The sequence below is a fragment of the Aythya ferina genome (genome assembly GCF_964211825.1).
Source record: "Aythya ferina genome assembly, chromosome: 8".
In the NCBI taxonomy this organism is placed as follows: Eukaryota; Metazoa; Chordata; class Aves; order Anseriformes; family Anatidae; genus Aythya; species Aythya ferina.
Genome location: NC_140304.1, coordinates 22,148,457 through 22,158,550, shown reverse-complemented (window position 1 = coordinate 22,158,550; position 10,094 = coordinate 22,148,457). Strand labels below are relative to the sequence as shown.

The 10,094-nt window shown below is 39.0% G+C and overlaps 1 protein-coding gene across 1 annotated transcript in view; it reads left to right on the top strand.

Moving 5' to 3' along the window:
- The first annotated feature begins 60 nt into the window (after positions 1 to 60).
- ST6GALNAC3 (ST6 N-acetylgalactosaminide alpha-2,6-sialyltransferase 3) overlaps positions 61 to 10,094 on the top strand; it is a 249,563-nt gene continuing 239,529 nt past the window's right edge. The window contains exon 1 of the mRNA XM_084527726.1: positions 61 to 260. The gene's annotated coding sequence lies outside the window, so the exon portion shown is untranslated. The remainder of the gene's footprint in view (positions 261 to 10,094) is intronic.

The window sequence follows — 10,094 nt, the reverse complement described above, 5'->3', positions numbered from 1 at the left end:
CACTGCCATGAGATATTTTGCCCTTTCTTCAAAAAATTATCACAGGGGCACCACCAGCGTTAGGGCTGGGCTGCTGTGGGTCTGCTGTGGAGTTGGCTTGACCCAGTCCTGTCAGGCCCCGTGCAGCCCTGGCCTCCCCTCACAGAGGCCCCTGCAGAGACACCCCCACACCAAGCACCAAGTGTGTTGGTTTCTTTTGAAACTGCATCTCTGTCCTGTCCTGTAGCTGCTTGTACCATCTGCACCCTTGAATACACTGGGTAAGTCTGGAGGGGCTGTGTTGTGGCAAAGGGGAAAGGGCCTAAGATGGAGGAGACAGACATCTCTGCGTGGTGGGTGGCAGGGGAGCGGTGCAAGGCCTCTGGAGCACCGCCAAAACAAGAGACAAGCTGAGAGGGTGTGTGGCACTATGGTGAATAGCTGGGGTTTATTATACACTCATAAATATGAGGGAATGAACATTGTCTCCCCACTTTCACAAACTGAGGAGAAAGTATTTAAACACACCTTAACAACCACAGCTATAACAAAGTGAATTAAACTACGTGTTTGATTCATAATTGGTATTTCTGTTACCACAAGTACAGCCATTCTCTTTTCAAATACGTTAAGCCGTAGGAAACTGCTTTATGTTGCCTAAAGTTTCATAATACATTTACGTGTTATTGGAAACATAATTCACTTGCAGAGTGTTATTAAAACCCAACCGGCTTCCAGTTTAAATCTTTGTACAGTGATTTAACTCCCTTCTCATTTTTATGTGACATTTTCATAATAATTAAACATGAGTATGTCCTTGCAGCCTGTACCCAGAAGTTCTGTGGTGAGCAGCAAAGGGAGCAATATTCCTCTTGGTCTCAGATGCTGTAACGTTATTGAGTCCATGAATTAGACTCCCCTATCCAGAATTGCTCTGAATAGATCAAACAAATGCTACTCTTAAGTAATGGAAATACGGTACATTAAAGGCTCTGCTATGAATGCTAATAACATCGTTTTTTCTCACAGATATTAAAAGTTTCTCATTTTGTATTATACCACTTGGTGACATGCAATTGTCTTCTGCTGCTAAATCTCAGCAATTGAATTATTAGCATGAGAAAAGACCTGAATTACTAGAGATTGCATTTAGATGTGTAAAATCTCTATCTCGCTATTTCCTGTGTGATTATTTTGTGCTTATTTCTCTTACAAATTATAAGGATTCTGAAAAGAATTTTTACTAACTTATGAAATCTGGTTGTACAAGCAAAATAAGTTGATAACAAGTCCAATGGTAAACTCCACTTATAATTATTGAATATTCTGCTACCTAAACTTAAAAAATAAAAAAAAACAAAAAAATGGTGTCAATGCAGGAGGCTATCAGATGTGACAAAGAACCTATGAGAAGCCTTTGGAATGGCAGCTGAAGGTCAGGTAGGCACCTAGAACACCTTAAATAGTACCAACAACCTATTGGCAACTGAGTTAAGCTCAAAATATTCCAAATGTAACCTCAATGTGTGTTTTTACTGAATTGTTGCTGTAATCTTTTTGCAAGAATATAGAACTATGATAATAAATGCCTCCAGTAGAAATTTGAATGTTTTTTTTTTTGTGTGTGTGTGTGTGTGTGTTTTTTCCTAACCATATGAAATCTGGCACTTTATGGGGTTTTCCTCTTCTTATTTACAATAAAGAAATAGGCACGCAGGTTGATACGCGCATGAATCACATCTTCCATATACTTTTCCTAAGCCACTGAACTGTATCAATTTTCTGTAGATATACAGCATTTTTTTTCTCCTTTTTTCAAAACATTATGAACACCTTGAGATTTATAGGGTCATTTGCCCAGCCTTTCAGTTGGGGGCTAGAAGCTAGTCTAGGTCTTCAATGATTCTGGATCCTGCTTTGCTTATGGAAAGTTCTGTGATTCCATACTATCGAATATCAGCTTAGAGAGGATTTAATGTATTTTGCAGACGAAGCTAGGCAATCAGTGTAGGTAAAACTTAATATTGTAACAGCTAATTTTTCGCAAAGGAGAGGCAACAAAAACATCTTTTAATATCTCCAGATGAAGACTGGATGGTCTTATATTAAATGAAAATCATTTATGTGGATTAATATGAGAATAACTTGGTTTAAAAAATAGCTTTTAAATTTTAAAATACATCTTGGAAGTCATGTGTAGTGATCATCTTGGTCCTTAACCTGTTCTGTAAAAACATTGTAGGCAAGTTCCCTTCATGTTTGTGCTGGATTATTGGGGCACCCTGAAAACAAGTACTTGATTATAATTACACCAGATACTTTTAACTGACATTTTGCAATAAAAGATAAATTAAAAAATAAATAAATCTGTCAATGAGCTAATATCTAATTGCCAGAAATTCAATGTATTCTGCATTAGGCAAAGGGATGTTAACAGAAAAAAATTAATAATAAGGTGCAGTTTGAAACCGTTTTTTTTTTTTTTTTTTTAACTGCATCTTCTAACCAGGTGACAGTGATCTTGAAATAATCTAAACCATTTTACTTGTGGTGGAAAAAACTTTTTAGCATGAAGATCGCACTGAAAACAAAACATAATTCAGTCAGATCAAAATGACAAATTTCCACAAAATAGTGTCTCTGCTGTTTTCATTAGCCATAGCTATCATTGTCAGCTACACTTCTGGACAAATATTATGCACGGCCTTAGTTTTTAAAACAAAGGATAAAAATTACTCAGTGTACAAACAATTTCGATTTCATGTTAGAGGTCGAATATTATTTTGACAGATTGCTGTGTAGTACTGTGCACTCTCAGATCTCAAAAAAGTGCAAGGTCAAAAATATTGTCTCTGACCTATCATCTATTTTAATAAAAATATTGTCAAAATAAATAATAATCATATTTTGACATTTGTCCTAGGAATGTCTTCCAGGGCCTCAAAAAATATAACACATCAAAAGCATTGGGCAAAAAGTCATAAAAGTAATGCTTATTCAATATTTCTATAAGATCATACTTATGGTGGTAAGTTTGGGGATCAAGAAATAACGCAGAAAAGAAGCATCAACCTCCCTGACATACTTTGCTGTGGGCTTTGGGAAGCATTCCTCAAACAAACAAACAAACAAACAAACAAAAACCAGCAGCATGAGACCTGAAAGAAGGGAGAATTCAACATGTTGCCAGGTTGTAACAACTCCAAGTACAGAACAGAATATCAAGCTAAGCTGAGAAAAACTGAAGGTGTGGAGAATGTGGCATCTGGAGGAGTCTAGAATTGAAGAAACTGAATCATGAGGAATGCAGACAGCTCGAGGATGCATAAAGGCAGTACCTTGATTTAGAACAGTTACTGAGTATGTTTCCATATATCCATATATGATGCACTTACAGGCTATTGTGAACGTTAAGAGAATTAGCATGGTCAAAAGGATACCTGAAAGAGCAGGGAAAGTTGCAAGACCAGTACCATCCTAGCACCTTTAGTCTTATTGTGGAAGGTGAATGTGTGATAATAGAGGTAATGAGGCCTAGTAAGGATGCAGTGAGGCAAAGCCGGCTCTGTAGAGCTTGCAGTGCTTTGATGGGCAGAGAAGGGAGATAAGCTCGAGTTGAAAAGGAGCTGCTGTCTGTTCTCTGCTGTAGAATGAGTTTGTCAGTTCATCTTGGGGCACCAGCTGTACTTGCAGTCTGTTCGGAAGCCATCAGGAAGCATTATGATGAAGCTAGTGCTGAATGCAGCCAAATGACTCTAACCCACGTTAGACACATACCAGCCCAATGAAGTGATGATAGGGTACCCCCCAGGGAAGTCATGGCTAGTGGCAGATACATCATGCGAGGCACACTGGCCAGACTGCAGTGTAGACAACTTTTTGGAACAGAAGAAAACCTACAAACGTGCTATAATATATCTTTTTTGTCATTCATCAACTAGAGCTGTGGTGTGCTATGATGGAATGTTTGAAGGGGAAAAATAGTAATTCCAGGACATTTAAGAGGTGACATAAGATAGATGTTCCACGTATGTATATAGAATACATGCTATGATGATGGAATGTCCCCAAGGTGGTTGTGTGTTAATAGATTTCAGCCCCAACAAGTAGAAAAAGACACAAGACTTCATAAAACTTCCTGAAAAGGAACTAACAGCTAATATGGAGCCTGAATAGAGAAGATATTGCAAAGAAAATGGGATTACATTCTGTACTGCTGCTGTATGAAGCCCTTTCATGGTATTTCCAGAGCTTGGTAGGTGGAGCATGTTCCTTCTTTACTTCTCAGTTCATAAAGACCTCGTCTTGCTTGCACTAAAATATTTTCAGGAAAGCAAGGGTGAATCCTTTGCTTAGCATGCTGACAGGGAAGATAACTGCTTCATCTCTGGTTTTCTTCATTTCTTTACAGTTTGACTGGGGTTTGCTTTTTTATTTCAGAATTCTAATCAGAGACATCTCAGTATTTCAGAGTTGTGCTTAAAACAGAAATGAGCAACCAAAAAAAAAGTCCGTATACTTTCTAGAGTTAAAAGAAAGCTACATTTTTTCCAATATTTCTTTTGCACATTTTCCAACAACTGAGAAAAAATGCTAACTAACAACAAATATTTTGGTAGAAGTGCTGCTCAGGGTGCTCTTTAAAAAACAGCTTTTCTTTTGGAGAGGGACAGAAGTTGATTGGATGTTATTGAACTTTCCAAAGTAAACAGCTGTTGTTCTGCTCATTTTTTTTGGTAAAAAGAATAGGATTGTTTCCTGTCTATAATTTGCAGTTTCATTGAAGAGAAGATAATTGATGATGAAAACATGTGATGAGTGCACATTTTGATTTTAAATGCTATGTAAGTGACAAAAACTGTCAGAAAAAAAACACATTGCCTCCTTTATTTGTCCGTATAAACTTTGATGGCAGGCTGGAAGTGCCTGTTATTTTCTGTCAAATAAGATATGGCAGATTTTCAAGGATCAGTTCTACAGCTTATAAGCAATATGGAGGCTTAATTGTTTCCTTATGCTCCATTTTACAAATATACTAAACATTAACAATCAATTACCTACCGGTGTGCCAGACTGTTCCTTAATACAGTACGTCTGTTGTGTCTTAATTTTTGCCTTGAAAATTAAGGAACTAAGTCGTAACATCTTACGGCTTCTACACCGTCCCAACTAACCACATTGTGGCCTTTGACCACCTCTTAAAGCCCCTTTGTCAAGGGATTCCTTCATAGCTTCTCAGAATACCGTATGCACCTGGTTCTGTACCAATGCCAGCATGAGACAAGTCATGTGGGATGCCTGAAGGATGTAATAAATGTTGTATGTGATGCAAATTCTTTTGACAGAGGTATCTGAGGGAGAGTGGAATTCTTGTCTAGCTATTTGAAGGATTTTGTATGGAAATGAACTACTAGGAGTGATGATGTAGGAATTGCCACATTGCATCAGGCCATTAAGCTTGATTTTTTGCCCTTGGTAATGCCCATAGTTTTATAGTCTAGTTATTCAGAGAATGAGGGACTGCCTTCTATCAGTGTGCCCATCTAAGGCACTCAGAGGAGGGAGACTTGTTTAGGGAGGGGGGTAGACTCCTTGTATATTTTTGCAAAAACTGTAGCCTCCTTCCCTGAAATATAAGATTGTTATCCTTGAAACACACACATCAACAGAGTTAGTAGCAGGTATAAATTATTGTCTTTTTTTTAAAAAAAAGGCAGCTGTGCAAATATTTTTTGTGTGTGTGTGTGCAGTTTTTTAGCTACAGTTGGAAGAGCTTTTACCTGATCCATCTTAAATGCCATCATCTTCAATTTGTCAGATATTTTCTCTGTACATTAAATACACCAGCTGAGGAAGAGCATAATTTCCTTATCACATTTCATTTTCAAACACACCGGTTAAAACCTCTTATTTAATTTGTTAGATTTGACTACTGTCTAGAAAGACATATGCATTCTCCTGAGCTTGGCTGGCCTTCTCTTGAGATTAAGTTGGGACCCTGGCTGCTTGGCAAGGTGGATCAGGCTTGTGCAGACTCAAGCTGGGAGCCTGTATGCACAGAGTAAGCTCCTCTATCTTCAGTCTGGTGAGACATAACCAGTGCTTAGACATATTTACCTCTTTTATTTTAAACTAACCAAGTACAGTCTCAGTGTAGTGCCAATTCACTGATTAGTTCCTCTGTGAATGTTCTGGCTAAATGACACGTGAACATTCCCTGTAGATGTCAATGGAGTCTTGCAGAAATGTTTGCATGCCATTTTAAGATCCACTGTGAACATTAATCACATGCAAAGTGTAGTGGCACCAATATCGAGTTCCCTTTTATTGTAGAAAGCTGTATGTTCTAAATACCTTTACTTATGTTTGTTTTCTAAGTATTCATTTTCCTTCAATTTCTTACAAGGAGTAATCAGGACACATAGGACCTATACTCCATTTCATCCTGATTTATGTCAAAGCATATGAGGAGCTATGTGTATGAGTTAGACTACCAAAATATAGTTTAAGCTTGGAATTGTCATTAAGAGCTGTTTGAAAACAGTAGCAGCCAGTGAAAATATGCAGTCATGTGGAACTTGGGGCCCACTAACAACGATGATTAAATTCATAACTAGATTACTTCGTATTCATGCGAGGTTGCCCAGGCAGTCACAGAAAAGAGGAAGAGACATAAATATCCACCCTGTGTGTATTTTCAGCTCTCAAGCCTTGTGCATTTAGTTGTCAAGGTTCAGCAGTGTGTTTATACTGGAGTTTTATTGGAATCTGCATTGCTGAACATTACAAGCCTGTCCTGGAGAGAAGCTCACACCATGTTACCACAGAAATCACCCCTGGCAGAGGAAACTTAAATGCAGTTTAATTACATAAATATAGGCAGAACTCAAGGCATCTATACACTGACAGCAGGGTAGCTTAAAATAACGCATTCAAAAACTATTGAGTTCTGTTAACAACTGGTAACAGCACAAATGCACAACATGGCAAAACAATTATATACATTTATATCCATTCCTTCTCCATGAGGAACCAAAAATATTGTTCTTTCAAATGTTCTACTGAGTATATGAGACTTAACTAGACATTAGAGTGATTTGAAAAACGACTTGAGGACTTAGTAAACTAACAAACTAGTACTAGGGATCCAGTGATCAAGGAACCATTACAGATTATCTTTTCTGAAGAACTCCTTGAAAATGGCACGTCCTTTGCACCTGCTTTCCTCTAAGCCACCCCTTCTGAATATCCTATTTACCTTTTGGAAACTCCTTGTTCTTCTCTGAGTCCAGTCTCCAAGGGGAAGCTTATCTTCTCCCGGGTTAAATACATTGCCTTCATCTATCTCTCTAGCCAGATGAAAGCCTCTACTTATCTAAAGGGGTCTGAGGCTGCATTAACTTGTGCTTTTTCTCCCTCTGCAGTACTCTAACTGCATTCAGAAGGCGTCTACCATCAGGGAACTCTGGCGAGTTTATTGCTTGAAGGGTCTACAGTGAGGGTCGTGTTGCTAAAGGAAAGTTTTATGTGGACTTCTAGTGATTTTTACAGGCTCTGGGAGCATCCCACTCACCAGATGTCTGTTTTCCAACTTTTCCCATTAAGTGATAAGAGTTATTATCTTTCTTATTGAGGCAGAGACTCTTATCTTAAATTAAAAAAAATCTAAAGAGGTGCCGTCTAGTTCTCTCTCCCAGGTTTACGTTCTGCATCCAGTAGAATGGGGCACTTCATTACTGCTGCATGCTGGTTACAGTCCAGCTCACTGAGACAAGGTCTGCATTTGCAGAGCTGGTAAAAAAAAGGATCACATCAGAAAAACAACAGCAGGATACAGCTGAGAGAAATGCCTGCTGTGATATGGACTTGAGGATGAGGAAGGGTAAAGGAAAGGTTAAAAAAGAAGCTAAGCATTGAATGCCTCCTGTCTGACAATGTAGTCTGAAATACAGCGCTTCACTTCCCTGTTTGCAGAGATTGTTGATCCAGTCCTGAGCCTGCAGTTTGACACAGCTGGGAATGTGCTGATTTACAAACTGCAAGCACTTGTATTGTAATTTTTTGCTCGTGTTTGATAAACGTGTCTTCAATTCCTTTTTCCTGATTACCAAAAATACCAAACTTTATTCACATTTCCCTCCTGGCTTGTAAGAGAAGTACGCGTGTGACATGTTTTTAGTATTTAGTAGGTGTTTAGTATTTTAATACTGTACATGTTGCATAATGTATATCACTGGGATCCTCTTCATGTAGCTGTCAGCGGAAGAGGCAATTACAAAGTGAGAGCATAGAAATCCACTTGAATCAAGGCTCTGCAATAAGATGACATATTTATAGGTACTAGAGAGAATATGTTTCATAGTAAAATGTAATTCATGATATTTATGCAGATTTGGAAATTGCTGAACAGCTGGGCATGCAGGCTACAGGGTTGTTTGTGTGGGTACCTGCTTGTGTTTTATCTTCTGCATTAGTAGAAGGATTTCTAACCATCCATTTGCAGAGATGGGTTTCATCAATTGGAGAACATAATAGTCTTCCCTTAGGTACTCTCATCAAATATCCGTTCAGCAGTCACCCTAAAACCAGCTCTGAAACAGTACTGCACCACTTTTATGGCTTTTTTCCTCTCCACAGACATCTCACCCCTGGATTCTTAAAGTACTCAGTTTTATACCTTTCTGAGGAGTCTGGCATAGAGGAGATTATTTTTGCTGGCTTCCACTTGTTTTCCCAGAATGCTTGACTCTTACTGACAGTCATTGTCTTCCTTCTTTCATCCCACTAGTAGGCTTTCTGTGCCTCAGGATAGTCTTTAAACCAATGAGCCTGATCTTCTGATGTGCTGATCTCCTACCATCCCACCTGGCTTCCGCTGGCATTGTGAGTGCTCAGCACTACTGAAAATTAGCTTCCAAATGTATATAGCTGGTAGCATGTATTCTTTGTTAGCACTGGCTCCAACCCACTTGTGCTGATTTGCTGTTTTAATAGCTTTGAACTTTCTTAGGTCAGAGTCACAATTCATTTTCTATTGGAGTTTGTGATTGTATGGGAAAAGCTACATCTGGTGGGAGACAATGGGAAAGGTTAGATTGGTTCTGAGTTCCTGTTTGATTTACCCTTTCCTTCCCGTCACTCTCTAAGTTAGTGACCTGAAGGAAAAAGGTAAACTACTATACATCAGAAGAAAACTATTTTGCTTTAAATTCCATTTCCACAGCGTGGTGAGCTGATCACTGGTATTTGTACAGGCTTGTTGCATTTGAATTCAGAGTACTAATCAGGGGTTGCAACTTTCATCCTGTCTTTCCCCTGACATAATTGTCTTAACATGTGTCCAGTCAGCCACATCACCACCATGTATGACCTGTAATCTAAGGCTGACCAGGACACTTTCTGAATCATATTGGCTCAGCTGCGTAACTGCTTATGTGGCATTACCAATGCCATTCTGCAGTGGAGAGGCCTCGTGTGTCAAGAGCAGCTCTCTGCAGTTCTCTGGTCACACAGTGAGGTTAAATAAGCTGAAAGCTATCCCTAGGTCTAAGCTGCCTGAGCCAGGTATGCAAGATTCAAAGGAAAGCTACCAGACTGATTTGAGAAATTTCTTCTTGACCAGTTAGGACACTGGATGTCAGCCTCAAATCACACTGGTAACCAGAGGCAGCGGTGCTGGCTGCAGCTATCTGTGCTTGTTTGTGGGGGCCAGCTTACCTCAAAAAGTTGGAAATTTGATGCAGTGACAACTGCTGAGGGATAAAAAGGGATCCTACTGAACGTCTGGAGATAATGCTGATGAGAGCAGAAGAGCACTCAGGTATTATCATTTTACGAGGCTATTTGGAACACTGAATTCAGCACAAGGAGCAATTTTAATCCATATAGCTTACCACAGCAGCCTTCTGTGACACACGGGAGATGTCATTGAACTCCTGAAATTGACCCAGGACAGATAAATTTTCTGGTCTTTGAACAGACCTTTTTAATACAATACCAAAGCTGTTGTCCAGCAGATTGTTTCCTTCAGAACAACCCGTACACCCAATCATGGAATTGGCATGGTAAAAATTATTTCTCATCTGTGCTTTTAGATAATCATTGACGTTTAAGAG